Consider the following 13,032-nt stretch of genomic DNA (forward strand, 5'->3'; position numbering starts at 1 on the left):
CTGGAGAAGGTGTGGAGAAAAGGGAACCCTCTTACACTGCTGGTGGGAATGCAAACTAGTACAGCCACTATGAAGAACAGTGTGGAGTTTCCTTAAAAAACTGGAAATAGAACTGCCATATGACCCAGCAATCCCACTGCTGGGCATACACACCAAGGAAACCAGAAATGAAAGAGACACGTGTACCCCAATGTTCATCGCAGCACTGTTTATAATAGCCAGGACATGGAAGCAACCTAGATGCCCATCAGCAGATGAATGGATAAGAAAGCTGTGGTACATATACACAATGGAATATTACTCAGCCATTAAAAAGAATATATTTGAATCAGTTCTAATGAGGTGGATGAAACTGGAGCCTATTATACAGAGTGAAGTAAGCCAGAAAGAAAAACACCAATACAGTATACTAACACATATATATGGAATTTAGAAAGATGGTAACAATAACCCTGTATGCAAGACAGCAAAAGAGACACAGATGTATAGAACAGTCTTTTGGACTCTGTGGGAGAGGGAGAGGGTGGGATGATTTGGGAGAATGGCATTGAAACATGTATAATATCATATATGGAACAAATCGCCAGTCCAGGTTCCGTGCATGATACTGGTTGCTTGGTGCTGGTGCACTGGGATGACCCAGAGGGATGGTACGGGAGGGAGGAGGGAGGGGGTTCAGAATGGGAACATGTGTATACCTGTGGTGGATTCATGTTGATGTATGGCAAAATCAATACAATATTGTAAAGTAATTAACCTCCAATTAAATAAATTTATATTAAAAATTTTTTTAATTAAAATTAAAATTTTATAAAATTCTAGGACAACTGATGAAGACAGCTTTTGGATTATCAAATTTTATAAGTTACAAATAGCTTACAGACAGTTGAGAAAAGAAAAGAAGCTAAAGGCAAAGGAGAAAAGGAAAGATATACCCATTTGAATGCAGAGTTCCAAAAGTAGCAGGGAGAGATAAGAAAATCTTCTTCAGTGATCAGTGCAAAGAATTAGAGGAAAACAATAGAATGGGAAAGGCTAGAGATCTCTTCAAGAAAATTAGAGATACCAAGGGAACATTTCATGCAAAGATGAGCACAATAAAGGACAGAAATAGTATGGACCTAACAGAAGCAGAAGATATCAAGAAGAGGTGGCAAGAATACAAAGAAGAGCTATACAACAAAGATCTACATGACCCAGGTAACCACAATGGTGTGATCACTCATCTAGAGCCAGACATCCTGGAATGTGAAGTCAAGTGGACCTTAGGAAACCTCACTACGAACAAAGCTAGTGGAGGTGGTGGAATTCCAGTTGAGCTATTTCAAATCCTGAAAGATGATGCTGTGAAAGGGCTGCACTCAATATGCCAGCAAATTTGGAAAACTCAGCAGTGGCCACATGATTGGAAAAGGTCAGTTTTCATTTCAATCCCAAAGAAAGATAATGCCAAAGAATGGTAAGACTACCACACAACTGCACTCATCTCACACGCTAGTAAAGTAATGCTCAAAATTCTACAAGCCAGGCTTCAACAGTATGTGAACCATGAAATTCCAGATGTTCAAGCTGGATTTATGAAAGGCAGAGGAGCCAGAGATCAAATTGCCAACATCCGTTGGATCTTCGAAAAAGCAAGAGAGTTCCAGAAAAATATTGACTTCTGCTTTATTGACTATGATAAAGCCTTTTCCTGTGTGGATCACAACAAACTGTGGAAAATTCTTCAAGAGATGGGAATATCAGACCACTTGACCTGCCTCCTGAGAAATCTGTATGCAGGTCAAGAAGTAATAGTTAGAACTGGACATGGAACGACAGACGTTTCATATTGGGAAAGGAATGCATCAAGGCTATATACTGTCACCCTGCTTATTTAACTTATATGCAGAGTACATCATGAGAAACTCTGGGTTGGATGAAACACAAGCTGGAATCAAGATTGCCGGGAGAAATATCAATAACCTCAGATATGCAGATGACACCACCCTTATGGCAGAAAGTGAAGAGGAACTAAAAAGCCTCTAGATGAAAGTGAAAGAGGAGAGTGAAAAAGTTGGCTTAAAGCTCAACATTTAGAAAAGTAAGATCATGGCATCTGGTCCCATCACTTCATGGGAAATAGATGGTGAAACAATGGAAACAGTGTTGTTTTGGGCCTTATTGTTTTGGGCTCTGAAATCACTGCAGATGGTGACTGCAGTCATGAAATTAAAAGACACTTGCTACTTGGAAGAAAAGTTATGAATAACCTAGACAGCATATTAAAAAGCAGAGACATAACTTTGCCAACAAAGGTCTGTCTAGTCAAAGCTATGGCTTTTCCAGTACTCATGTATGGATGTGAGAGTTGGACTATAAAGAAAGCTGAGCACCGAAGAATTGATGCCTTTGAATTGTGGTGTTGGAGAAGACTCTTGAGAGTCCCTTGGACTGCAGGGAGATCCAACCAGTCAGTCCTAAAGGAAATCAGTCCTGAATATTCATTGGAAGGACTGATGCTGAAGCTGAAACTCCAATACTTTGGCCACATGATGCAAAGAACTGACTCATTTGAAAAGATGCTGATTCTGGGAAAGGTTGAAGGTGGGAAGAGAAGGGGACGACAGAGGATGAGATGGTTGGATGGCATCACCGACTCGACGAACATAAGTTTGAGTAAGCTCTGGGAGTTGGTGATGGACAGGGCAGCCTGGCATGCTTCAGTCTGTGGGATCGCAAAGCATTGGACACAACTGAGTGACTGAACTGAACCGATAAGTCACAAGAGATCTCTTCAGTGTAAAAAGAAAATAGCCATCTTGAAAAGATAGACTGAACACTAACTCTGTGGAGCAGTGGAAAGGTCACTAGCCTAGCCATGAGGAGATACTGGTCCTTCTTGTGACTCATTTCTGACACTGAAACTTGTGGTTAAGCAGGTTACCTTTCTGAGTCCCAAAATAGAAATTTAATTAATTAGCTTCTATACAGTGCACTTAGCTACATGTCTTTCCAACTAAACTGTAATTGCAGGCATCTTAGTGCTTGTTTACATCCAGTAACAACCACCATTATACCTAGAAGGCACTAATTTTTTAAGTGTTATTTGGTTTAAATGAATTGAGGTTAATTTTTCTTCATGTGTGGAGCACAAATAACAATCCTTTCTCTACACACTGCACACTTTGTTATGTGGTGAATCATTTCACGTGAAGCATTTTTTTAGGGGAAACCTCCCATAAAGCATTATGCAAATAGAGTTTTAGATTGTTTTATCTTCAGAGAAACAGATATGACTTACATGGCCTACATGTGACTTCAAGAAACAGAGGGAAAATAAATTCATCATAAGTTGAATAATAAAACCAGAATAACTATTACAGAAAGTGAATGCTGAGACCTCACATGAAACAGTTTCCTTGAAGCAATATTAAAGAATGAAGTTCTCATTTATTTCTCTATATTCATCTGAGGACTAGATCTAATAGATAGAGTACCTGATGAACTATAGAATGAGGTTTGTGACATTGTACAGGAGACAGGAAACAAGACTATCCCCATGGAAAAGGAATGCAAGAAAGCAAAATGGCTGTCTGGGGAGGCCTTACAAATAGCTGTGAAAAGAAGACAAGCAAAAAGCAAAGGAGAAAAGGAAAGATATAAGCATCTGAATGCAGAGTTCCAAAGAATATCAAGAAGAGATAAGAAAGCCTTCCTCAGTGATCAATGTAAAGAAATAGAGGAAAACAACAGAATGGGAAAGACTAGAGATCTCTTCAAGAAAATTAGAGATACCAAGGGAACATTTCATGCAAAGATGAGCTCAATAAAGGACAGAAATGGTATGGACCTAACAGAAGCAGAAGACATTAAGAAGAGGTGGCAAGAATACACAGAAGAACTGTACAAAAAAGATCTTCATGACCCAGATAATCACGATGGTGTAATCACTGACCTAGAGCCAGACATCCTGGCATGTGAAGTCAAGTGGGCCTTAGAAAGCATCACTATGAACAAAGCTAGTGGAGGTTATGGAATTCCAGTTGAGCTCCTTCAAATCCTGAAAGATGATGCTGTGAAAGGGCTGCACTCAATATGACAGCAAATTTGGAAAACTCAGCAGTGGCCACAGGACTGGAAAAGGTCAGTTTTCATTCCAATCCCAAAGAAAGGCAATGCCAAATAATGCTCAAACTACCGCACAATTGTACTCATCTCACATGCTAGTAAAGTAATGCTCAAAATTCTCCAAGCCAGGCTTGAGCAATACGTGAACCGTGAACTTCCAGATGTTCAAGCTGGTTTTAGAAAAGGCAGAGGAACCAGAGATCAAATTGCCAACATCCATTGGATCATGGAAAAAGCAAGAGAATTCCAGAAAAACATCTATTTTCGCTTTATTGACTATGCCAAAGCCTTTGACTGTGTGGATCACAATAAACTGTGGAAAACTCTGAAAGAGATGGGAATACCAGACCACCTGACCGGCCTCTTGAGAAACCTATATGCAGGTCAGGAAGCAACAGTTAGAACTGGACATGGAACAACAGACTGGTTCCAAATAGGAAAAGGAGTTAAATAACCCTGCTTATTTAACTTCTATGCAGAGTACATATGAAAAACACTAGGCTGGAAGAAGCACAAGCTGGAATCAAGATTGCTTGGAGAAATATCAATAACCTCAGATATGCAGATGACACCACCCTATGGCAGGAAATGAAGAGGAACTAAAGAGCCTCTTGATGAAAGTGAAAGAGGAGAGTGAAAAAGTTGGCTTAAAGCTCAACATTCAGAAAACGAAGATCATGGCATCTGGTCCCATCACTTCATGGGAAATAGATAGGGAAACAATGGAAACAGTGTCAGACTTTATTTTTGGGGGGCTCCAAAATCACTGCAGATGGTGACTACAGCCATGAAATTAAAGGACACTTACTCCTTGGAAGGAAAGTTATGACCAACCTAGATAGCATATTCAAAAGCAGAGACATTACTTTGGCAACAAAGGTCTGTCTAGTCAAGGCTATGGTTTTTCCTGTGGTCATGTATGGATGTGAGAATTGGACTGTGAAGAAGGCTGAGCACTGAGGAATTGATGCTTTTGAACTGTTGTGTTGGAGAAGACTCTTGAAAGTCCCTTGGACTGCAAGGACATCCAACCAGTCCATTCTAAAGGAGATGAGCCCTGGGATTTCTTTGGAAGGAATGATGCTAAAGCTGAAACTCCAGTACTTTGGCAACCTCATGTGAAGAGTTGACTCATTGGAAAAGACTCTGATGCTGGGAGGGTTTGGGGGCAGGAGGAGAAAGGGATGACAGAGGATGAGATGGCTGGATGCCGTCACCGACTGGATGGATGTGAGTTTGAGTGAACTCTGGGAGTTGGTGATGGACAGGGAGGCCTGGCATGTTGCGATTCATGGGGTTGCAAAGAGTTGGACGCGACTGAGTGACTGAACTGAACTGATTCATCTTTGTGTGCATGCTAAGTTGCTTCAGTCATGTGCGACTCTTTGGGACCCAGGACCTGTAACCTGCCAGGCTCGTATGTCCATGGGATTCTCCAAGCAAGAATATTGGAGTGGGTTGCTGTGTCCTCCTCCTGGAGATCTTCCCAACCCAGGGATCAAACCCGTGTCTTCTGCATCTCCTGCATTTCAGGCAGATTCTTTACCGCTGAGCCACTTGGGAAGCCCACATTCATCTGTAGGTAACTACAATTGATTTGTAAATATGGAGAATAGGTGACACTCTTTTATAATCAAGACTGTTATCTTTCAAAGTTATGCAATGATGTAACACAGAGGCTCAATACTTTCATCCACATCATTCTTTAGCTTCACAAAAGCTTAGTGATTCAAGCAAGAACACATCTCACTTTTTTTTGAAGATTGAGACCCAACAGGATGAATTGACATGCCAGCATCAAAGTGCTTCTTGGTATCAGCCAAGATAAAAATTCAGGTGGTGTCATTCTTAGCTCCCATCATGATTCCTTCCAACCATAGCACCATGGACATAAGAGGATTCTGAAAGTTCTGGCTAAAGTCATAGACTCTCAAGATCACTCAGAGCCCATCTCTCATATCCATGCTTAACTTTACATCATTGACTTGAAGCTAAAGATGTTTAAGCATTTTCTCTGTCTCCTGAGACTCTGTTCAGTGTCTTGGTTTATTTCCATAAAAGCACTTAACATAGATAATCAGCCAATAAGGGAATATGCTCCTTCAGGCTCAAGGGCAACTGTTTAGCATGAAGTTAATTCATTGTCCAGCAAGGTCATCGGAGTATGGTTGTCACTCTGAAAACTTCCAAAGATCTTTATTCTCAGGGCCATCCTTTGCAGGGATGTTTGGTATTCTGCAGCTTTGAGAAATTTAGGTCTGTTTTCTATGGAATGGGTTAGGATACTTAAGAAAGCTATTTTGAAAATATTTTCTTGCTGAGGTCTCTAGCCTGCATAGTCTCCATTTTGACATCTTTTTTTTCTTTCCATAAAGTCTTAAAATGATTGTGCTAGTGTTAGCAGTAAAATTCCTTCCCCATCCTTCTCCGGAAAATAGCAGATGGTAAATAAATAAATATTTTTAAATACTCTTATATTCTGTGACTCATTTTTCAGGCTAAGTATAGCTTTACCCAGATGTTCACAACTCTGATCTAGACTAAGGGGCAAGTGGCATTTATCAAGCCATTCTCTGTCTTCTAACCTCTAGTTCTTGAATATGACCATGGTGTGAATAGAAACTATTACATGAAATCATTGCAATACACAAAATAGTTTATTTGCATGCATTCATTATAGGTATGCTTCATCAGTGGCTCAGCAGTAAAGAATCCACCTACAATGTAGAAGACGGGGGTTCAATCACTGGGTAGGGAAGATTCCCTGGAGAAGGAAATGGCTACCCACTCCAGTATTCTTGCCTGGGATAATCCCATGGACAGAGAAGCCTGGTGGGCTACAGCCCACAGGGTCACAAAGAGTCAGATACAACTTAGTGACTAAGTAACAGTAACAGTTGCAAGTATTGGTTAATGTGTGATCTAGACACAGTAAATGGTATCTTGCATATCACTGGTTTACCAGTATTTTTTAAAATAGCTATTTTTAATAGACCTATTCAGAAATACAAACTCTCAGAATGTATGAAACAAAGGCCGTCTGCTTTGTAGCAGTTAAGATTTCTTCCTTTTTGTGAGAATCAATGTGATACATTTATTGAGTTATGGTTATGGTTTTTCTTACTCCTTCTTTCTCTATAGTGTCATATGCACAAAAGGGATTCTGATGCTTCATAATGTTTTTTAATAAATAAATACATAATGCCAAATATATGTAAATGGATATTCTAGGTTCCTCATAAGCAGGGATCAATAGTATAGAATATATTTAATTTTATAAATAATTCAATATGCAGATGTAATTATGCCCAATGTTTATAATGTGTTATGTGATTCAGTTACTGCCATTTTACTTTAATTACAAAATCTTAAAGAATTATGTGTTAGAAGCTGAGTGCTCATTGGTATTCTATGTTCCAGGAATGGCACAAGTAGAATAAGATTCTGTGCTTACTTTAGAGGTGCTTATCATTTATATAGTTAGTCACTCAGTCATGTTCAACTCTTTCAACCCTGTAGACTGTAGCCCGCCAGGTTCCTCTGCCCACAGAATTCTCCAAGCAAGAATCCTGGAGTGGGTAGCCATTCCCTTTGCCATTAGACAAAAAATAAATCAATGCCCTTTGGCATTTCAAGCCTCCTGCCAGGCAGAGCACAATGCAAGTGGACTTTCAGTTTCCAAGTCTCCAAGGTCTTACTCCCAGCACAGGAAAGCCTCTTTAACATCAGCCAACATAGAGGGAGAAGACTCTTGAGAGTCCCTTGGACTACAAGGAGATCCAACCAGTCCATCCTAAAGGAAATCAGTCCTGAATATTCATTGGAAGGACTCATGTTGAAACTGAAACACCAATACTTTGGCCACCTGATGCGAAGAGCTGACTCATTGGAAGAGACCCTGATGCTGGGAAAGATTGAAGGTGCGAGGAGAAAGGGCTGACAGAGGATGAGATGGTTGGATGGCATCACCGACTCAATGGGCATGAGTTTGGGTAAACTCTGGGAATTGGTGATGGACAGGGAGGCCTGGTGTGCTGCAGTCCATGGGGTGGCATAGAGTCTGACACGACTGAGCAACTGAACTGAACATAGAAGGAAGGTTGAGGGAGGGCAGCCTCATGTGTGAGGTGGGTCAGCTAACAGGGAAACCAAAACTCTCTCCTGGACTTCTTGGACATCAGACTTCCTTGAGCCTCCTGGAAGGCCATGGTGATTGATATTAAACTGATACAAAACAAGGTCTATGTTCCTGATGACATGCGCATAAAATATGTAACTAATAATGTGATATAATGAGTAGCATTCACATCATATGGTTCCTTCCTAAAAATCTTCACGTGAGTGTTTTCTTTGTTAAGCCCAAGAGTGCTTTCTGTATCTCCACAGTCTTGTCTTCTATTCATCTGAAGCCCCGAGCAGCCCCTCTCCTTTCTTTCCATTGGCTGCTTAGAAAGAAAGTGAAGTCACTCAGTCATGTCCGACTCTGCAACCCCATGGACTGTAGCCTACCAGGTTCCTCTGTCCATGGGATTTTCCAGGCAAGAATACTGGAGTGCATTGTCATTTCCTTCTCCAAGGAAGGCTGCTAAACCTATGCTATTCCCGACTGGAGGGTTTTTATCTATTTGCTGTGAGCAAAAAGAGTGAAACATAAGCCTCTGCCTCAGCCCTTTCTTGCTTCAAACCTGATAAATCTGTAGGAGCTTTGCTCAAAGGTTTTACTCTTATGGGACAACATGTGGTAAAGAATTATAAACACAGATAAGAGTGTTACCAAGTCCTCACCAAGGTCTTACCAAATTCTGTTGGTCTCTGTCTTGGACCTGACTTCTGAGAAGACAATATTTTCTTTGATTCTCAGTGTGAGATTCACTCCTCTCCTCCCAGACGCCTGTGCCTCTTCCATCCTACCTCTGAGAAGCCTATGTGAACTCCTTATGCCTCCCTGACCCTTTATCCCAACATGAAATTGAAGTGTAGGTAGAAAGATGTCTATAAACTTTATTTTATGTATGGGCAGGATCAGAAGAGAGGGATTTGGTTACTGGAGGATATAGGGGAATTCATCTGAACAAATGATATTTAAAGATTACTACACATCAGAAACTGATTTGGTGATAGCTGGGTGAATAGCACAAGGTCTTAGCTCTCTAGGAATTTTAGCATTGTGGGGTATTGTTGTTCAGTAGCTAAGTCATGTCCAACTCTCTGCGATCCCATGAACTGCAGCACACCAGGTTTCCCTGTCCTTCACTATCTCAGAATTTGCTCAAACTCCTGTCCATTGAATCAGTGATGATGCTGTGGGGTATACGTGGGGGAAAAAATATGTGCTGAACTAAAATTGAGTTATCTAGACTGGATAATAGAAGTCTAGAAGTTGGGATGAGGGATGGGGATTGTGGTAGCTGTCTTTAGATAATGGCAGAGCAGTCTTGAACAAAAGGGTTTTTCTCAGGGGGCACAAAGGGTGTGAACTGGGGCCAGTGATTAAAAAGAGCTGAAAAATTTTGTTTCATGTCATAAAGAACTTTCTGATATTCAGAGTTGATGACTTTGGAATTGGCTGAATGTGATGTGGTGAAGGGATAGTTGGAAAAGGGATAGTCATTCACTGGGACAATGTGAAGCTCACATGGGTGTCAGTGGAGCCCCAGGGCATTCCTGGCTGTGTGTTCTACAGCTTTTTGGCTTGTGTTGTCGGATACACAGGGCATACATGGTAAACTATTGAATCTCACAGCTAATTTCACGCCTATTATTTATATTCCACTTTATTTACCTTAAAGCCTTTCTTTTGAAAACAGCACTTTCATTAAGCAATGTAAAAACATTTCTGGAATGAGCTTTCTTCTTAAATTTATTTGTCCTGTCTCTGGTGAACAACCTTGTTTCTTCTGGCATTTCAATATTCAGCTTTGTTTTGACTCAGTACATTTTATAATGTTTGAATTGTTATTCCTTTCCTACTTTTAAATTACCCCAAATCCCAAGACTTTGCTAGATATAAGACTGAAAAATATTTTTATTGAAAAGCTATATTCTCTATACTTCAATGACTTTGTAAAGCAAATTTCATCAGAAGTGGAATTTTTGAATTTTTAGTAAATATGAATGCTCACTTTTCCTTACCACTGCTTAGAATTTGACTGATTACACTTTGGAACTGCATAATTGTGTAATTAATCTTGAGGATGTCAGAATGCGTATTTTTAAAAGTAATTTTCTTAGGGAAATAATACATATCTTATTATTATTATTATTTTTTTTTGCTGTCATTGGTATTCATGGTCTCTTAGTTTATAGGTATAAAGCCTGCCAGAGATAGCCAATATCAGTGCCATATATTATTAAAATGAATTAATTTTTCAGCCACATCTTCCATTCAATTTCTCATTAAACGAGGCATTATAAATTCTGATGTCAAGGAATACAAATAGCATGATTATACAATACTTGCATTATCCAGAGTCCTCGTGGCTAACACAGTTATCTACCATAAACACTGATTCATTCTTTATGGAAAAGAACTTTAAGATACAGTTGGCAAAACTAACCAAGAACCAGGTGTAATTCAAACCTCTGATACTCTCGTTGCTTTTACAAGCAAAAAGTTTGCAATCACTGCATACAAGAAGGAACCTAGAGAGATATATATATATTTACTTAACCTGTAGTTTCTGAAAAACATGTACAGTTTATTCAAAGACCACCATCCTTTGAATTATGCAAATGTGAACAAAAAATGGATGAATTAATGAATCAGAATAAGTAAGGGGAGAATGGTATATACCAGCACTGACATGAGTAAACTACAAGAAAAAGATGTGTGCAGACCTGGGTGCGTCATGCTACTCGTGCATTCACACCACATAGACAGCAGTCTACTGTCTACACGTAAGGAAGTGTTCTGCATGAAGGCATTCAGTTTCACAATGATGAAAAATGCCAGGCATTGGTCTACGTAAAGTTGAGTAAGACAAGATCTTGCTTTTAAGGAGCTCAGAATCTAATGTAATAGGCATACAACTGAGCATAATAGTTTAAATACAACATTCTTGTAAGTGCCAGCAAAATGCTTTATCTAGCTAAGGAAGACATCACCTCACTCTGCAGGTATGACAGGTTAGTACGAGAGGATTCCAGAGGAAGGGAAATCTAAGCTTTGGCTTGACACAGAGAGAGGGCCATGTCTGTAGGAGGGCACTCAGTCAGGACTGAGAGACCAGCAGACTCTGAGACATTAGGTTGGAATGAGTCTGGCACTTACAAGGATTAGTAGTAAGCTCCATGAGTCTGGAGCAAAGGGTTGGTGGGAGTCATGTTCCTACCCTGGCCCCCATTCTATAAGCAGTGGAATATGGCTGGGGCTTATATGTGGAGAAAAGCTTAATAAAACTGTGTTTTGGAAGGCCTCCCTGAAGGCAAAGTGTTGGACAGATTGGAGGATAAAAGGACTAGAGGAAAGATTTTTTTTCTTTGTATATTGCCAGGAAAATGGAAATGAGGGGGCTTATTTGAAAGAGGTAAACAAAGTAAAATTCAATAGAATATTGTAACGAATAGATTTGAGCCATGAAAGAGAGGTAGAAAACTAATTTTGGATTTTCGATAGATTATTTGGTCATTAATAAAACCCAGAAAAGTAGAAGGAACAAGACTGATGAGGGGTGGTGTTTTACATGATACCTTTAGTTTGGGACATACTGCAGTTGAATTTCTTATGCCATTCAGTCAGAGATACTGGACTGAAATTACAGAGAGTTCCCATATATCCCCCATCCCCACACATGTACAGCCTCCGCAGTATCAACTTTCCCCACTAGAATGGTACATGCATTATGATTGAAGAGCCTCCATTGACACATTAATTTCATGTGTCAATGGAGACTCCTTCTTTTAATTTCATGGCTACATAACATGTTGGTCCCTATCAAATATTAGCAATTATGAATAAAGCTGCTGTAAACATCTGGCACTCTCTCTGCCCCCTTTTGATGTCTGTGTCAGAAGCTTTCTCTATCTCTTTTATACTTTAATAAAACTTGATTACACAAAAGCTCTGAGCGATCAAGCCTTGTCACTGGCCCTGGATTGAGTTCTTCTCTGGAGGCCAAGAATCCCGGTGTCTTTTGTGGTTCAGAAGCAACCTTTCATCTTGGGGGCTCATCTGAGGTTCTTCAGGACAAGGTAAGGATGCTTGGAGCTCTAGTTCTTTGTTCTAGTGAACATGTTTTCTGCTGTACTTTACTAAATCTACAGTGTGCTTGTGTGAATGAATGACACGTCCTGTGTGAAGCAAGTGAGAAGCCTTACTCTGAGGTTCCATGGTGACCTCATACAGCCTATGCAGAAACCCTGTCAGGGGTTTATACCAACCTGCCAATGGACTTCCTTGGTGGCTCAGATGGTAAGGCGTCTGCCTATAATGTGGGAGACCCAGGTTCAATCCCTGGGTAGGGAAGATCTCTTGGAGAAGGAAATGGAAACCCACTCCAGTATTCTTGCCTGGAAAATCCCATGGTTGGAGGATCCTGGTAGGCTATAGTCCATGGAGTCACAAAGAGTTGGACACAACTCAGCGACTTCACTTCACTTTTTAAATGACTGTGTGGATCACAATAAACTGTGGAAAATTCTGAAAGAGATGGGAATATCAGACCACCTGACCTGCCTCTGGTCAGAAAGGCAACAGTTAGAACTGGACATGGAACAACAGACTGGTTCCAAATAGGAAAAGGAGTACGTCAAGGCTGTATATTGTCACCCTGCTTATTTAACTTCTATGCAGAGTACATCATGAGAAACACTGGTCTGGAAGAAGCACAAGCTGCAATCAAGATTGCCAGGAGAAATATCAAATACCTCAGATATGCAGATGACACCACCCTTATGGCAGAAAGTGAAGAGGAACTAAAGAGC

General features: G+C 40.2%; 1 non-coding gene across 1 annotated transcript; it reads left to right on the top strand.

The window, feature by feature from the left end:
• The first annotated feature begins 12,502 nt into the window (after positions 1–12,502).
• On the top strand, positions 12,503–12,574 carry TRNAY-AUA (transfer RNA tyrosine (anticodon AUA)). The gene has a single exon. It is a non-coding gene; the product is annotated as a tRNA-Tyr (tRNA).
• The last annotated feature ends 458 nt before the right edge of the window (positions 12,575–13,032 follow it).

This window comes from Bos mutus, chromosome 11 (assembly GCF_027580195.1).
Source record: "Bos mutus isolate GX-2022 chromosome 11, NWIPB_WYAK_1.1, whole genome shotgun sequence".
Taxonomy (NCBI): Eukaryota; Metazoa; Chordata; class Mammalia; order Artiodactyla; family Bovidae; genus Bos; species Bos mutus.